This window comes from Rhinatrema bivittatum, chromosome 11 (genome assembly GCF_901001135.1).
Source record: "Rhinatrema bivittatum chromosome 11, aRhiBiv1.1, whole genome shotgun sequence".
NCBI lineage: Eukaryota > Metazoa > Chordata > Amphibia > Gymnophiona > Rhinatrematidae > Rhinatrema > Rhinatrema bivittatum.
The window spans coordinates 47583167-47600600 of NC_042625.1; the positions used below are offsets into that span (position 1 = coordinate 47583167).

General features: G+C 44.5%; 1 protein-coding gene across 12 annotated transcripts in view; it reads left to right on the forward strand.

Annotated features, from left to right (window-relative positions):
• The window catches only part of ARVCF (ARVCF delta catenin family member), a 743011-nt gene that overhangs the window by 612576 nt on the left and 113001 nt on the right, over positions 1-17434 (forward strand). The gene's annotated exons all lie outside the window — the stretch shown is intronic.

Genomic DNA, 17434 nt, shown 5'->3' on the forward strand with positions numbered 1-17434 from the left:
TGAATAAAAAAAAGCGAGTATCAGTTAGGGTCCTGGAAGGGTGAAGGCTGAACTTTCATAAAACACCAAAATTTCAGTGTATTGGAGAGCACTTATTTCCTGCCTTCAATAACAGTGGAAATCCAAAGTATGCAGCCTTTACTTTGTGAATTTGGAAATGTCAGCTTAGATGCCATCACCAAACTTACTCAATACACTGCTGTAACTACAGTTCTCTTCAGCTTGCTGAGCCTTTCAGTTTGACATTTGTTTATAACACTAAGGGTTCTAGCCACTTAAAATTGGAATTGAAAAAATTTTACATCCAAAAGGTATTTCGTAAGTTTTTGAAGCAAATATAATTGCATTCCATGTTCAAGCCTTCAGCTGAATAGCCGTATTGAATGATTCTTGCCTGGCCACTGTGACTTAGTTGATTTTACTGGATTATATGTTTAGTTTAAGTTTGTAGTATAATTGTTATATGTTGTTAGACTGGGATCTGCCTAGAATGACGCTATAGATTATGGCAGAATATAAAAATTTTAAGTAAATGTTCTTAAAACCAAAGTTGTCCCATATTGGGATTTCTTTTAAGATGAAACCTTTCTCTGTGCCCATTTTTTTTAGATGCGTGCATATTATACTGACGCATTTGCAATCATTGCAGCTCAATGGAGCTTCCTTAATGTTATTGGGGGGCTGCTGGTGAGAATTTAGAAGTACTGAGGTCCTTCCTTCAGAGTGGTTGTTCTTGGGGGGGTGGCTGGCAAACAATCAACAGATTTTTCTCTGACATGTGAAAAAGATCTAGAGGGAAGCTGATACGAACCTGCAGTTTGTTCTCAGAGAGAAAGCTGCACAAAGCTCTTGGGTTCTGGCTTGGAGTAAATATTCCCATCAGGTTGTTGAGAAGGTTTCATTACATACTTTGACAAGTACTCAGTGCAGGAACATTACCCCTACAGCCTTCATTCTCTTTCTGTGATTTTGATGCTAAGAGGAAACTGCATCTTATTTCGACTAACCCTCCCAGTCTGCTCAGTAATATTAAATTACCTGCTAAGCTGTAAGTTTGTTATTTTTATTTTTATTTTTTTTTTTACAATTTAGTCTTTAAATTTTATTGTGCATGATTACATTGAGTTTTAAAGTTTCTTTCATCATTTGAAGAAAGGATCCCTTCAGAGAATTACAGGAAAGGTCTTTGCTAAGAATATAATATGGTTTCATCTAATGGCAATAATCTGCTTGGAGAATCAAAAAATGGGGGTGAAGGATTTGTTAAATTTTCTGTCACAGCATCTGAAAATTAAACTCCACTTGGTTTGAGACATGGGGAGCAAGGGGGAAAAGAACAAAAAGAAAGGATTTGTAAAACCCAGCAAGTAATGCCAAAAAGAGTGAGAGTGTGTTGCAGAACCCTGATATTCAGCCCATTATAAGTAAATTGCCAGAGTACCCTGTATCAATAAACCAATAACACACCATGAAATTAGCTTTTCTTACAATGATCTGTGCAAGATACTTCTCATTTCATCATCCCATATTTTTGGCTCCTGATCAGCCTAGCACAGGTAAAAAGAAGAGTGCTTCCTCAGTAACCAATTACTTTCCATTAACGTGGCATTTCTAATCAAGGAAGCATCATATATTTCACTTTCACTGCTGAATTGTAAAATTCATACTTCTTAATTTCTGTAAGTTCCTTATGGAAGGTGATTTTTGGAATTATTTACCCGCTTAGATTGCCCTAGCTGAAAATTCTTCCCCTTCAGCATGGCAAGAACAGGCAGACTTTCATGTCAAGTTAAAAAGAGGCATTCCCATGAACAAGTTTTGTTACGGGCAGGGCCGCCATCAGGGCAGTATTCTTGGGCCTGCAGTATGGGGCCCCAGGATCTACTGCCACATATGGGGGCCCCCAGCCGCCAGGCGGCAGGTGCGCTTGGGGGATGTATTAGTTCATGGCAAAGAGGCCCACTGAGGCTCTCTCCGACAGTCTGTCGCCCAGGGGCCTACTGAAACCTGGAGCCGGCCCTGGGTGCGGGCCCCAGAGAAGGGAGAGAATCAATGCTATGCGTGTCTTTTAGACACGCATAGCATTGATTTACAGAGCACCACAGACAGAGACTCGTCCGCGCACTCTGTCCTGCCAGCGTTCACTGTCTGACGCGGCTGTGATCAATCAAGAACTATCTGCGTTCTACAATGAGTGAACAACGTCTAAACGGCCTGGCAATTCTCTCTATTGAGCATGAGCTTGCCAGACAACTCAGTTACAAAGACTTAATTAAAGATTTTGCAAATCAGAAAGTAAGAAGACTGATTGCTTCATAAACCTGAATTTGCTGTTATTTCCACTATGAGTCGAGATGGACACAATTCAGTACTCACACTGAACTGCTTTATTGGATAGAACCCACTGGATTTCTCAGATACTGTGCATTTATCTAGGTGATTTGAGTTTGTTGACTTGTTTTTATTTTTTTACACCTATGGTGGAGTTTACACATAGGTATAAACATTGTTGCATATACTTTATCCACTGAATGCTTGTGGCCCAGACATTTTGGCTGTATGGGGCCTCAAAATTCCTGATGGCGGCCCTGGTTACGGGGAGCAAACACAAGGCTTGTGGAAGCACTAGATGAACTAAGTGGTTGCCTAGAGCGAATGGACTGGGCCAGCATTGATTGGGACTTGAGCCTTACTGCATTTATTTATTTAGTTAGTTAGTAAGTTAGTTAGTTAACAGCATTTGTATTCCAACAATACATGCACAATCAGAACACATAATACAATAAAAAAATCCATTAGACAAACATAATTGGCATAATACATACAGTCCTTGCTCCCTGCTGCGTCCTCTGCCTCTTTCACTTTCATGATTCTCTTCCATGGTGGCAGCTTTCAGCAGCGTTGCAACCCAGTTTCACTTCTGGATTCACAACAGTGCTGAAACTGCCAGCCATGCTCCCGGGACCTCAGCAGTGGCAGTGGAAGCTGGAGAAAATGCTTCCCACCACTTAATCAGCACACTCCAGGTTCTGGGGCTCGAGGGACATGAGAAAGAGGAATGCTCCTATGACTGGGTGGTGTTGGGGGGGGGGGGGATAGATAAGTAAAATGATGTTGGAGCTGAGAAGGGGGTAAATAAAGAAAGACTAATGCTGGTGGGGCTGAGCAGGGGAGGAAAGAGGAAGATTAATGATTCGAGGGCTAGGATTTTAAGGGACAGATTGGAAAAGAGAGGAAGAGAAATGATCCTGAGGCTGGGGAGGGGGTACATGAATGATGATTCATCTAAGCACCTAATACCCTTGTACTGGTCCTGACTAAACAGCACACTTGATTGGCTGCCAATACGAATAGCAGATGAAAATATATACAGGCGTTTTTAATGCATACCTGCTAGGCATTCGGTGGCATGTAGTGACATTTATAGCAGGGGATTCAGTCTCACTCCCTCAGTCCTCTGTCCCCTCCCATGTCTGCCTTTTCTTCCCCCTCCGGTCTACAGCATCTCACTCCCTCTCCCCTAGAATCAAAAGACATGGAACCCATTTGGCATTAAGCCTGAAAAAATAAAGGCAGACATTTCCTCCTTTTCATCGACATACAAGATTCTTTATGATGTTAGAGATTTAGGCCTGATTTTAGATTCTGAATTAAAGATGAAAGCAGCTATAAAGGCTATTATAAAAAATGGCTTTTATAAACTAAGAATATTAAGAAAACTGAAGCCTTTGCTGCATACCGATGATTTCAGAATTGTATTGCAGGCTTTGATTTTGCCAAAATTGGACTACTGCAATGCGTTGCTTTTGGGAGTTCCATTATCTACCATCCGCCCATTGCAGCTATTGCAGAATGCTGCGGCCCGTCTTTTGACTAACTCAAATAGATGTGACCATATTTCACCTGTGCTGATGAAGCTTCATTGGCTTCCGGTACAATATCGTATTCAGTATGGGGTAGATTTTCAGACGAGCGCGAACAGCCTACTTTTGTTTGCGCTCCAGGCGCAAACAAAAGTACGCTGGATTTTAGTAGATACGCGCGGAGCCGCACGTATCCACTAAAATCCTGGATCGGCGCGCGCAAGGCTATCGATTTTGTATAGCCTGCGCGCGCCGAGCCGCGCTACCTCCCCCCGTTCCCTCCAAGGCCGCTCCGAAATCGGAGCGGCCTTGGAGGGAACTTTCCTTTGCCCTCCCCTCACCTTCCCCTCCCTTCCCCTACCTAACCCACCCGCCCGGCCCTGTCTACACCCCCCCCTTACCTTTGTCGGGGGATTTACGCCTCCCGGAGGGAGACGTAAATCCCCGCGCGCCAGCGGGCCTGCTGCGCGCCGGGCCGCGACCTGGGGGCGGGTACGGAGGGCGCGGCCACGCCCCCGGGCCGTAGCCACGCCCCGTACCCGCCCCCAAAACGCTGCCGACACGCCCCCGGAACGCCGCGACGACCGGGCCCGCCCCCCAACACGCCCCCGACACGCCCCCCTCCGAGAACCCCGGGACTTACGCGAGTCCCGGGGCTCTGCGCGCGCCGGGAGGCCTATGTAAAATAGGCTTCCCGGCGCGCAGGGCCCTGCTCGCCTAAATCCGCCCGGTTTTGGGCGGATTTAGGCGAGCAGGGCTCTGAAAATCTACCCCTATAAGTGTTTTACACTTATCCATAAAGCCATTTATAGTTCCAATTCGGATTGGCTGAATGCCTCATTACGTCTGCATATACCATCCAGGAATTTGAGATCAGCAGGACAAGCATTATTATCAATTCCATCTCCCAAACTGGTGCGCTTGGGTTCAGTCAGTGAGAGGTCTCTCTCCCTGGCAGGCCCCAAGCTGTGGAATTCTCTCCCAGCTGACATTCGCCTAGAGGATAACTTCTCTAACTTCAAGAAGCAGATTAAGACTTGGCTATTCCAGCAGGCTTTTAGTCATATTAATTAACTTAAGTAGGCTAGGTGAGGAAGGAGGTTTTCTGTTTTTTTCTGGTGGTTTAGGGAGTTGAGAGGGTGGGGTTAATGTTCTGGTGGTATGCGAGCTTTATACTTTATTTTAGATTTAGTTTATAATGAGACTGAGTTAGTATTTATCGTTTAAATTTTAAGTATAATTTTTTATTGAATGACTGTAAAATTAGATAAGTTTTATTACAATTATTAGTTTGATTTTGCTACTGCAATTTCGCCAATTGTAAACCGGCTTGACATGTATTTGAAAGTCGGTATATAAAGTTGTATAAATAAATAAATAAATAAATAAATGTAATGGGTTTGGGCTTGGCCCTAAAGAAAGCCATGAATAAACAATTGAATATAGTAAATTTCCTATACCAAAAACAGCACTAACTGCCAGCACTCAAACTCCAGCTGTACCTATGAAAAGGCAAACACTGCAAAATGACATAAGGTTCTAAAACATCAATATACCTCCTATCTAGAAAACAAAACAAGCCAGGCTGCCTAAAATAACTGTAAAATAAAAAAAAATACATGTATGTAAAAATATTTACAAAAGCTTTTAAAACTACATAAGTCCCTTCAGATGTCAGATCAGAGACATTCACATCTAATGACAGGTACTATATTGTCTTAGTAACTCACATACAGTATTTCTGGATAATACTTGCTTAGCTCCAATAAAAGCTATCACAGTCTGCCAAGAATACAGTTTACCCCAAGAGAAAAATTTGCCATTTCAACACAACACTAACTCCCAGGATTCAACAGCAACAACCCTCCCAGGAAAGAGAAGCAGTGCAAATACAGTGTTGCCATCAGGTCTTAAAAGACCAATACATCTCCTGTTGAAAATAAATGCAAGACAGATTGCTATGGACCCCTAGAAATCATAAACTAGCAGAATCCCTCACCTCAATCACACATACAGAACATAGACAGATCCTTACCAAAGGCAAAATAAGAGACCAACAAACAACATAAGGAAATATAAAACTTCAGTCATAAAAATAAATAAACACATTAAAAAATTAAACAAAACCATACTAATAAAAAGAATAAATATTTAACAACTGATGAACGGAACATCCAGTAATTAAAACCTCATAAAAATGTTTATAAAAGTTCCCAAAATACCAATATAATATTTCAAAACAGCAAACATATCAAAAAAACATCTAATAATGAAACTAAGGATTTAAAAAATCTCCTTCTCTTCATTCCTGGGATGTTTCGATTTCCAGTTACTTGGATTGTTGTGGATTTGGGGATGGAGAGCTGTACAAACTTTATCCTCTCACGCACACACACATTGGCTCTCACTCACACACACACTTGCATGGCCTCTCACCTATTAACCCACCCAGGCAGTCACCCACTCACCCAAACACATACAGATAGTCATCTACCCACACACTGGCAGTCATCCACCCACGCACTGGCAATCACACATACACAGGTGCTATCACCACCACCACCCCCACCACCCCCCACACACACACAGCCTCTCGCCCACAAGCATGCACCCAGGCTATTACCCATCCACCCAGGTAGTCATCCACACATACACACAGGTAGTCACGCACTTATAACCACATCATTACACATACATACACTGGCTCTCACACACAGCCTTTCACCCACCCAAGCTCTCACACCCCACCCACACAAGCAGTTACCCACCCATCCCACACACACACACACAGCCCACACATACAAGATCTCTTCTACCCACAAACACATACCCAGGCTCTCACCCACCCAACTAGGGTAGTCATCCATACACACACAGGCAGTCACACATACACCCCCACCCCCACCCTACAGGCTCTCATCCATCCACTGACATCCACCTACATAGGCTGTCACTTCTCAACACACACACACGAGCAGCCAACCACACATACACAGAGCCTGGGCCTCTTCTTCAGCCACCAGTGGGATAGGGTCCATTGGCAGCCATCGTGTCCTCCTTCTGTCTTTGGCTGACAGCAGGATGAGGACTGCTGGTAGACTCAGCATCCTTCTCTCTTCAGCTGCCAGCGGGATGGGGTCCACTGACAGCTACCATGTCCTCTTTGGCCACCAGCAGGATGGGGACTGTTGGCGGCCTCAACATCCTTTGCCTCTCTTTAGCTGCCAGCGGGATGAGGTCTGCTGGTGGCCACGGCGTTGGATCTCTCTCTTCAGCCATTGCGGGACAGGCTCCATGGTAGCCTGCTGAGTCTTAGAGTAGGCAGCAGCAGGAGACTAGCCCCGCGAGACCAGAAGTGCTGGTCTTGCAGTAACAGCTGCAAGACTGGCCTCACAGCAGCAGGAGACATTTGGATAAACACAATTCCTACTGCCCATTTCGTGTGTGTGGGGGGGGGGGGAGGTGTAGCTAGATGTGATGCATTGATTGGATCGAGCAGGGTTTTGATTTATCCCTGCTCGATCTGATGTATAAATCTGGTGTGGCACTTGCCACCCTGAAACAATGCCTATGGGCTGGGGGTTCACTGAATCCCTTGAAGGCCCTGAACCACACGCTACATAGGCACTTGCGAAAGGGAAGGCACACCTGCAACTCTATGGGCTGCTCAAAATTGTCCCATAAGGATTTTGTGTCATGAAAATTTGTAAATGGAGATTTCTTTTCCCCTTTAATAATCCTAAACTTTTCTAAGTATAAAACTTTCTGCTTTAATTGAGCGCCTTGAAGTTAGCATGTGGCACATTTAAAACTAATCGGAGAAAGTTCTTTTTCACTTAACACACAATTAAACTCTGGAATTTGTTGCCAGAGGATATGGTTAGTGCAGTTAGTGAAGCTGTGTTTAAAAAAGAATTGGATAAGTTCTTGGAGGAGAAGTCCATTACCTGCTATTAATTAAGTTGACTTAGAGATTAGCCACTGCTATTATTAGCAACAGTAGCATGGGATAGATTTAGTTTTTGGGTATTTGCCAGGTTCTTATGGCCTGGATTGGCTACTGTTGGAAACAGGATGCTGGGCTTGATGGACCCTTGGTCTGACCCAGTATGGCATGTTCTTATGTTCTTATATGCCTTTCCTGAGAGAAGCAAACATTTGCATCACACTTGGGTTGGGTTACTGGTATGTGTTGTGACCTTTCTTCCTGCCAGGAAGGTAATACTCATATCTCAGTATATTGCCTCAACTAAATCCTTATTTCTGTAGTGCCATGTCCTCATGCATGAGACCCTTTTAGAAAAGAGAGTGTTCCTTCCATACAGTATAATGAGGGAATCTGATACACTACTCACGTTTCAACAAACCCTGGGCATAGTTTTTACCCCTTGGGGAGGCAGTGGTGTTTTCCCTAAGTTTGCTTTGATTATCATCTATAGAATAGTACCCGAAGAAAATTGTCTGCTTTTTATATGGGTAACTTTTTCAATGCAAACTTCCATGGCCAGTCTTGGATTATTCAAAACTTAAACTATTTTGTAAGTGCCTTCCCTCGACCAAAGCCTGTGCCATGAATGCTGCCAAATACATGTGGGGTAAAAATATCTGCACTGATGACATACATGGGTAATTTTATCTATGTATAAAGGGGGCAATAATCCAAAAGCCCATTTATACAGGTAAAACAGTGTTTGCCCTTTGTATATGACGTTATTTAAAAAAAATAAAATAATGTAGATGCCAAAATGGAATCTTATTTTAAGAGATGCAATTCATGTGGCACAAGTTTTCATTAATGGATTTGTATTAATTATTGCTGAGCACTCCTGGCATCTTGCATATAATGTGTATTTATAAAACTCTGCATACCCAATACCGCATCACCCCCAGTGGGCAGGGACTGGTTACAATGCTGCGAATTGCTAGCAGTCTAGCCACACTTCTTAGATTTATAATGCACTAATGCCCGGTTTCAGCTTCAAGACATAGTTCAATAATTCTCCCCATAAAATCAGTTGAAAGAGCCAGGAGAACACAGGGGACACGTGGATGCATTGTGTGCCCTTCAAACCAAGAGCTGAACAAACCACAACATGATTAAAAGGCAGTCACAAACATTTTAACTGTGCAATAAAAATAGTTGTAACTTAGCCCAGAAATACACTAACCAACTGCACTCCTGGTAGACACACAGAGGAGAGCGGAACCTACTGTAAGTACCTGTATATGGTCACCTTGCTCTGAAAACCAGACCTTTCACAAGAATGTAATTCTAAACCTACAAACATTTCTGGGAATTTATCAAGAAAGGGCTGAAGAGATGGGTTTTATGATCCCTGTGTACATAGATCTGCCATTGAAAACTGTACAGTGTAAGAAGATGCATCAAAATGCTGCAGCAGTCCTGGCAGTCATCGTAGTGGCCCTGGTACTCCAATTTTATTCCACCTTCATTGGTTTCTGATTTCCTGCAGATTTCAGTTTAAGGTGCTGTGTCTGTCTTTGGAAGTCAAGGCATGGCTTGGCACCTGCTGAATATTTAATGAAAGACTTGTGAAATATGTTCCAGGTCAGCTTTTGCCTTTGCTGCTCCTTTTAAAAAAATACAGACCAGTCTAAACTAGGAATTCACTCCCAAAAGAGTCACGATTGGAAGATAATTATTATCTCCATGTAAGGTGACTTTTAAAACCTTTTTTTATTTAAGAAATAATGGCTGTCTTAAGGTATCATTGCATCGTTTTATATTTATTTTATGCATTTATGTTATTGTTTTATTAGCAAGCATAATAAAAAAACTTGAGGACAATATAACAAATACAGAATGTAACACCAATATAAACAAAAACAGCATGATTTCCGTATCACAAAAGAATGTCTACGTGTTAGCTACAAATTGTATACTGAATGGTTATAGACCATAACCCCAAACTAGAATACCGGACCATCAGTATGGCTACCTGGTCCCTCTCTACCCTCTGCACCCTCCCCCCCCCTACCCCCTTTTCTTCCTCTTTCCTTCATGGGGGCCTTTCCATCCGCAGTATATAACGAAACAGTGGGGTCCACATTCTATAAAATTTGGGTAAGGTATCTCTTCTGAGGGCTGTTAGTTTCACCATATTGTGTATTTGTCACAATTTACCATATAACTGTGTTAAAGTCGGTGGATCTGTAAGTTTCCACTGGGCTGCAGTGTTGCAGCAGTAGTAAGAAAAAGAAACATTTTCTGAGTTTCATCATCTAATTCCGAGAACGGGAGCCCAAGTAACCAGTATTCCGCCCGCAAAGGGATCTGTACTCCCCACACGCTGCCCACTATTTGTTGGCAATCACCCCAGAAGCTCTGCAGCCTGGGTCACTGCCACCACATGTGCCAGTAAGTGCCAATCTGAGAACACTGCCGCCAACAAAGGTGGGGATCTGCCCAGGAGCCATCTTGCCACTCATGTGGGGAGTAATGCCATCTTTATAGGAATTTGTAACTGTTTTCCATCATGGACGTGGACATCGAGAACCGGCCCAAGGTCCCAAAGCATTCCTCCCATTTAGCTCTATCCCACTGAACTCACAGATCCCGTTCCCACACCAGCAGGTGGACTGCTCTCCCTTCCGCACTATCAGGCCGATACAGTACAGTGCGCTCCACCGGAGCACTGTTAACCCGCGTTTGGACGTGTGTTTTCAACGCGCTAGCTTTACCCCTTATTCAGTAAAGGGTAATAGCACGTCGAAAATGCGCGTCCAACCCCCCGAAACTAATAGCGCCCGCAACATGCAAATGCATGTTCATGGCCCTATTAGTTATTCCCGCGCGATTCAGTAAGTAAAATGTGCAGCCAAGCCGCACATTTTACTTTCAGAAATTAGCACCTACCCAAAGGTAGGCGTTAATTTCTGCCAGCCCCAGGGAAGTGCACAGAAAAGCAGAAAAAACTGCTTTTCTGTACACCTTCCAACTTAATATCATGGCGATATTAAGTCGGAGGTTTCAAAAGTTAAAAATTAAATAAAAATTAAAAAAAAAAAATTTTAAATCTGCCCGCGGCTAACTGGTTGAAAACCGGGCACTCAATTTTGCCGGTGTCCGGTTTCCGAACCCGTGGCTGTCAGTGGGTTTGAGAAACGACACCAGCAAAATTGAGCGTCGACTGTCAAACTCGCTGACAGCCGCCGCTCCTGTCAAAAAAGAGGCGCTAGGGATGCGCTAGTGTCCCTAGTGCCTCTTTTTACTGCGGGCCCTAATTTGAATAATTTGTTTTAGTGAATCGCGCACACAGGAGAATAGCCTGTGCGCGCGCCGGGAGAGCAGGCGCTCACCCTCTCTCTCGCGAACTGTACTGTATCGGCCTGTATGTAGCAGCAATTGGTATACCTTGGAGATCCCCTTCTGAAGGTGTCCCGCCAAAAGGCAATACCCTTCAAACACTGAGCGAAGGTTGGGTAAATCTTGACGTGGCCCCTGGGTACCCAAAAAATGTCGGAGTTGTGCATAAGCTAGAAAATCCTCGTTTGGTAATTGAAACTTTTCCTGCAGCTCCACAAATGGGACCATACCTTGACACCAAACCTGGCCCAAATGCGTTAACCCACGAGCTTCCCATTGCCGAAAAGCCTGGTTCCTCTGGCCCTCACTAAAGTCCCGAAGATATCGTATATGGGACAAAGCGGAGTATTGTTTGGTGCCAATCAGTTTATTTTTCCATTTCTTCCAAACCAACAAGGAAGTTTGGGTACTCACTGGAAAGGACTTCAAATCCCTGTGGGTGCTTGTCATAGGCCAAAAATAGGGCATGGTGTGGGGTTCCCCCCACCAATTCCCGTTCTATCTCAACCCACTGTTTAAGAGATTGTAAGTCATGGCATTCAATAACGAATTTTAGTTGAGCGGCCACATAATAATGAAATAAAGAGGGCAAAATTAAACCCCCATCTCTCCGTGCTTTATAGAGTACCTGGCGGGAGACCCTCGGAGGTCGTCTTCGCCAAATGAAGGCGAATAATTTACGCTGTAGTGGTCTCAGGTCCTCTGCCGGAAAGGGACAGAGCAGGGCTTGAAACAAATATCCTAGTTTGGTAGGAGATGCATTATGATTGCGGTGATCCATCCAAACCACGAGAAGGGTAGATGGTCCCATCTGTCTAAACCGCTCATTAATGTGCGAATTAAGGGCTTATAATTCTGGGAGATTAATTGAGATAGATCCAAACTTAAATTGACCCCCAGATATTGTATGGGGCCTGGCGTCCACCAAAATGAGAACTCAACGTTTACCCACCCTCAAAAAGGCCATCAGTAAAATGTACCAGAAGGATTTCCGATTTGTCCAGGTTAATCCGGAACTCCAACACCCTGCCATAATGCTCAATCATGGATAGGACCCTAGGTATGGAAACCATAGGTTTGGAGCGTGATAGAATAACATCATCCACATATAGCGTAATCTTATGTTGCTGCCCTTTACAACGAAGCCCATACACATCCCCTGCTCTCCTAATCACCTCTGCCAAGGGTTCCAAGCTGAGAGCAAAGAGGAGCAGGGAGAGCGGGCAGCCCTGCCTCATTCCCCGCTTGATCATAAATGGCGCCGTGTAACTATGATTGACCTTTATACATGCAAGGTGCACTGTATAGCGCCTTAATCCAAACTGCAAAAAAAAAACCCCTAAACCCACCTTATGCAAGACAGTGAATAGATAAGGCCAAGAAACTCTGTCAAACGCTTTTTCAGCGTCTAGTGTCATAAACACTGCGGGATTAGGAGTAGAGTTAGCAACATGAATTAAGTCTATTAGCTTTCTTATATTATCGGAGGTTGCTCTGCCCGGCATAAAGCCAGCTTGATCGGCATGGATGAGACTCCCAATGAGACCTCACAATCTCAGCGCAAGTATTTTGGCCAAAATTTTCAGGTCGATGTTAATAAGGGAGATAGGCCGATAGGAGGCACAGCTAGTAGGGTCTTTCCCCGGCTTAGGAATAAGAGTGATACCCGCCACATTCCCATATGGGAGGAGTGGTGCCCCCTCTCGAAGCTTATTAAACATAGCTGCCAAGGGGCCCCGCAATTGAGTTCTATATTTTTTATAAAAGAGGGGCATGAAACCATCCAACCCAGGGGATTTTCCGGATTTTAAATCTTTAATTGCTCAATCTACCTCAAATGGGGAAATAGGTTTTCCAACCAGGTTCTGATCAGCCACAGACAGCTCTGGCAAAGGGATGGACCCCAGAAAAGCAGCAATATCCTCCTCTGGTGGATCCAGCTCCGGCCAATATAGCTCCTCATAAAACTCCAGAAAGCGAGACCGTATCTCTGGCTGTTGCAATAGCATTGTACCCGATTTATGTTTAATACAATACACATCTCTTTAATTCTCTTTTTCTGGAGACTCCTAGCTAGTAGCTTACTATTTTTGTCACCAAATTCATAATGTCGCTGTTTAAGTATACCGAGCAAGAAAGCTATATCAGCCGCATCCAGGGCTGCAAGTGCCTCTTGTTTTTGGGTTACTGATCTAACCGAAAAGGACCTGAGGTGGCATTTATGTCTACATTCTAAATCCCGTAGTTCTTGCAGTAAGGTTTCTCTCTGAGCCCTTTTTTGTTTTTTATGATAGGATGCTATGCTGATGAGATGGCCCCGTAAAACTTTCAGTCCCTGCCATTGAGCGATAGGTGAGACCCCGCCTACCCCATTTAATATAAAATAATCCTCTATCACTGTCATTATACGGTCCTGATATCTAGGCTCCTGCAGAAGGGAATCATTTAGCCTCCAAAATTTTCACCCAGTATACCTTTTACATAGGTGAGTTTCTTGTATAAAAGCTATTGCTGTAGAGAGTCTCGTAAGTTCCTTAAACAGTAGCTGTCTTTTAAATGGGGAGTTTAGGCCTTTGACATTTAATGAAGTACACTGTAGTTCACCCATGTAAGTATTCAGCATCAAGTCTCGCTATATCCCAGCATATACCCATGTAGCTGTCTCTCGTCATATCTAACCCCCTAGACGCCCTCCCATTCCATGACCTGTCTGTGCTGTGCCCCCCATAGCACCAAATCTTTGCGAGCGGTATTACTAACTCCAAGAACCCGCCAACCCCCCCTTCCCACCCTACCCCATCCCTCCCCCTCCCTTTCCCCCTCCCCTCGTATCCAACCACCCACCAGAACGGTGAGCCCCTAACCAAGGAGGATAGCCCTACTTCCTCCCCCGCAGCCCATCTGATACCCCACCTAATGACCCAAAAGTAAGCCAAAGTGAATAAATGCTCCCAACAAATCCTCCTATGCTCTCCCCTACCTTCCAGTCGCGTAAAGCATAATAAAACATTCAGAAACCTGAGAAAAACCGGGTCAGAAAACCGGACTCTTAGAAAAATGTACTGTCCAACGATCTAAAAGTCCAACTAGGATCCAACTTCACCACCGGATTGGGAGGTGTTTAAAATGCTCTCAATTCTGACAGCCGGATCGCCATAGCTGTTGACCCTAACACTGAAGGTGAACAGTCTCATGTCTGTGCTCCGCCCTTTTCCATCCGGCTTCAAGATGGCGCACCCAGTGCATTGTTGATCGGGCCCGTCGCATTTCGGGTAAGATGCCGGCCGCCCTTACCCACTCGTTGCCATTGGGGCTGACTAATGACCGTAGATTTCAGCTGAGGTTTATCCAACGCAGAAATATCTATGCACGCAGTCTGTAGGATGGGAACCACCTCCGCCATCGATTTAACCTGCGAGGTTACTCCTTTCAGGGTGAAGGCTAGGCCCCAGGGAAAGACCCAGCGGTATCTAATGCCCTCGCTCCTAAGCAGTGCCGTCAGAGGTTGCATCTCCCTTCGCCGTCTGTGTGGCCAGGGCAAGGTCGCTGTACAGCTGCAATTCATGTTCCTTCCAGCTAAAGGGAGACACCCGTCGGGCACTGCGCAGTAGGTCTTCTTTTATTAAAAAACTGTGAAGACACACTATTAAACCTTTAGGGGCATTACGGGGGGCAGCCCCCAGCGCACGTTGGGCCCTCTCCACCACCTCCGTGTGCCATGGTTTCTCCCCCAACTCTGGATCCGATGTTAAAATGGCGGCACAGATTTTCCGGGTTACCTCCATGGCGTTAGAGTATTCCGGGAGCTCCGGTAGGCCTCTGATCCAAATATTGGATCGCCGAGACCAATTCTCGAGATCCTCCAATTTTAAAAGTATGTCTTCCTGCCGTCTCTGAAGGTCTCCGATGTCGGTGGAAAGCGCCACCACTCGCAGGGCTTGCCCTTCTACGATCCCCTCAGCATCCTCCACGCGGCGGCCTAAGTCCCTCATATCTTGGCAAAGGCCCTCCATATTTGTGTTTACATCATCCTTGAGGGATCGGATATCGCATTTTATTTCCGCGAACCATTTATCAAAGTCTTGCTTGGTGAGGGAATACATAGCTGTATTGCCGGCCGACTCAGTGCGTTGGAATCCAGCTGGGCCTCCTCTTTATGCCCAGCTGGTTCTCTCCCAGGGCCGTATATCGGGATCCAGCTGCATCAAATGAGTACTGAGCAAGGTCCACAGGTTTTCTTTTGCTAGCCATGACCCCTGAGTTTCGATGTGTCAAATACAGCGTTTCTGAGAGCAGCTAATTGCAATTGCTGAGATAAAAAGCTTAAATTTGCTGCAGTGGGAGGAAGAGAGACCAGGCTAGACGTCCATGCTGTTTGGTGATGTCTTTTCCTCCCCCCATTGTTTTATGTTTTTGTTTAATGTTGGTACATTGCTTTGAAAGATTTTATTGTAAAAGCTGGAAAGCAATTCATACATTTTGTAAATAAAGAAAAAAAGAAAGCTTGTAACCAAGTCATTTAGTTTATTTGGTAGGAAGGTTATTTTGTATTTTCTCTCTACATTTTGATTTTAATAGTAGTATTGTATTTTACTTATATGTATGTCCCACATGGGTGATTAGTAAATCTAAGCAAATAAAACAAAAAAGAATCCAATAAAATTTCCCAGGTCATATGGAGAGCCTGACAAATAAAATGAGATCTTTACTTTTTACAACTGGCTTTATAGCCACATTTCTGGGGACATCTAGTTTCATAAATGATAGTGATGAAACCAATTTGCAATGAGACTGATGTTTGCAGCCTGCATATCTGCTTGTATTTTAATGCTGCTTTCCAGAGGGTGACTCTCGTTTGCCTTGGAGAAAGACATGTGTAGACTATGTTAAGCCTTGCTGGTGCATTTGATGCTTAATGAATACTGACTGGCTCATGCTTGAATGTATCGAAGTCTTGGAGGTTCTCAATTGAAAATCTCTTTAAAAAGGGCACTTGAGTGTAGCTGACTCAGGAGCTGATTAGGTTGAGCTGCTCCCTCTGGGCAGAACAGTATTGGTTTATAGCACTACTGCCTGCCACCCAGAGAAACTTTCCCTGGGGAATTAAACTCATGGAAGCCCATGGGGCCCATTGTGCTCTCACTGCCATGGAGCCTCCCTCCAGTCCCCTCAGCCATTGTCCTCCCAACACACGTGGTCTCCTTTCAGCCCATGCAGCTGCTGGAGTTGGTGGGGCATGTGTGTAGTGCAGGAGAGGTGTGGACCACTAGGTGCTTGTCTATTTATCAAGGAGGTGCTTGCTGCTAGCAGCTCTGTTAATCGGGTAGCTTAAGGGCCACTCGGATGCATTCCTTAATGGGGGTGTGCATGCACACCCCACCAATCACCAACAGAGAGACCTTACTTTTTTAAAAGTGTTATTTAGCTGCATGGCTTAGTAATTTGGGGCTTCTTTCAAGACAATAGATTTTTGAAACTGTGATAGTGGTGGGGAGAGGGGGATTTCTTTCCCATTTTCCCCTGACTAAACCTCTCCTTCCTTCACTTGCCCTCCAGACAACCTGCCTGGGTGAAACCTTACTGGCAGAAGGCAAGCCCAAAGTCTTCTCCAAAACTGAACCTCTGAGCACACAGGTGCTGCTGTAGTAGCATTCCCTTCCTCCACAAAGAACCCAAGCCCTGCTAGCACTGGGCAGGACATGTAAAACTGAGTCTTTAAATCATTTTTGGTGACAGTTTGCTCCAGACCATCATCCTTAAAGATCACTCATCTTGATCCTAAATTTCATCTGTAGTTCATTTCAATTTACGGTTCTACTTTGACCTATTGAATTCACTATAAACCAGCCTTGAGCAGAATGATTATAAAGTACTTTGCCTTCCCTCACCTGCTTCTCTTCTAAATTGCACTTTCTCAGCATTTCTCAGAAAACCAGCAGTTCACCTCAGTCGCACACAGGACCTAGGGTGACGTGACTGTGCTTGATGCTGAACAGACTGACTCTTCCAGAGAGTTTTGGAAAGATGTAAAAGCCTTTCTCTGGCTCTGTGTGGTAGCGTCTTCACTGCTGCAGTTTTCTCTGTTTTATCCCCCAGAAACAGTGACTGCATCTTCACCGCTGTGGCCCCACAGAATTGCTTTAGAAAGTTTTTTCTCCTTTTTTTTTCCTGCTTTGGCAATAAAAGCCCTGGTTTTCCCATAATTAGATATTTGGCACTTGTTGAAGACAATTTTCAAAGCCAT